Here is a 1,568-nt window from a genome sequence, read left to right on the forward strand (position 1 = left end):
GATAGATAGATAGATAGATAGATAGATAGATAGATAGATAGATAGATTGATTGATTGATTGATTGATTGACAGACAGACACAAATAGAGAGATGGATGGGTGGATGGATGGATGGATGTAGAGAGAGAGAGAGAGTGAGAGAGAGAGAGAGAGAGATGGATAGATGGATAGGTAAGTAGGTAGATGGATGGATACATACATATAAATGGATAGATAGACATATAAATGGATAGATAAATGTATGAAGAGTAGAAAGATAAATAGAACATCTAGGTGGCACAGTAGATAGAGGATTGGATCCAGAGTCAGGAAGATTTGAGTTCATGTGGAAATATGTTTAATATGATTGTACATGCATAACCTATATCAGATTGCTTGTCTTCTTGAGGAGGGGGAAAAGGAAGGAGGGAGAAAAAAGTTTGGAACTCAAAATCTTATAAAAGTAAATGCTGAAAACTTTCTTTACATGTAATTGGAAAAATAGTATTACAAAAAGACGAGTTCAAATAGAGCCTCAGACACGTATTAGTTGTGTGACTTTCGACAAGTTACTTAACCTCTCTTTGCCTCAGTTTCCTCAACTGTAAAATATAGATAATAGCACTTACATCCCAGGATTGTTGTGAGGATCAGATGAGAATATTTGTAAAGCATTGAGCACAGTGCTTAGCACATATTAAGTGATATATAAATGATACTGATGATGATGGTGGGGGTGGTGGTGGTGGTGGTGATGGCAGTAATGATGATGATGCAAATCTGTGCAAGACAATCTCTGCCCTTAAGGAGCATACATTCTAATAAGAGAAGATAACTTAAGTGGTGTTGGAAATTGGGAATTGAAGCTGGTGACTAGAAAAATGAGATGCATGCCTGGTTCTGGGCATGATAAGGCAAAGGTCAGCTATCAGAAACTGCAGTCTTCCCAAGGGCAGAGTCTAAGTGTTTTGTGGGGAGGAGGTGGCAATGATGGCTGAAGCAGAGATGGAATTTTGCCTTTTGTTTTCAAACATGAGGAGAGTGAGCCAGATTTCATTTGGAAATTGCGAAATCCTCCTAAAAACGAACTTTCCTCCTTTAATTTAGAGCTCAACAAGAACTCAGAGGGCATCTAGTCCCACCACCAAATTTTAGTGATGAGGAAACTGAGATCTTTCTCTGCATCTGAATTCTACTGTTCTTGTTGCATGGATGCAGGACATGGAACATGCCATTCTCTGAAGAAATTAATCCATGAGAGGCTCATAGGCCAGGATGGGGGATGGTGATCAAACCACCAAACTGATCAAACAAAAAGTTGTACAGAAGAATTAGAATAAAGAACGTCACCAAAGAAATGCAAAAGCCCAAAGGATGATAGTCCAGAGTGAAGGATAATCAACCAAGAGGCATTCCACTGGTATCCTTGCAATGTCAATAAAGATCAAGAAAGTCCAGCTCCCTGAGTAGTGCCTCCCTCCCCAGCCCTGAAATTATGGAGGAAATGGATGGGAGCTGAACTGTATGGACCCCAGACAAGAAGGACTCTGAGGGACACCCACAGATGAGATCTAGATCTGTCAGAGTGC

Source organism: Petaurus breviceps, unplaced genomic scaffold (genome assembly GCF_028583685.1).
Source record: "Petaurus breviceps papuanus isolate PSGF00001 unplaced genomic scaffold, PetGlider_PUasm1.0 91041, whole genome shotgun sequence".
Taxonomy (NCBI): domain Eukaryota; kingdom Metazoa; phylum Chordata; class Mammalia; order Diprotodontia; family Petauridae; genus Petaurus; species Petaurus breviceps.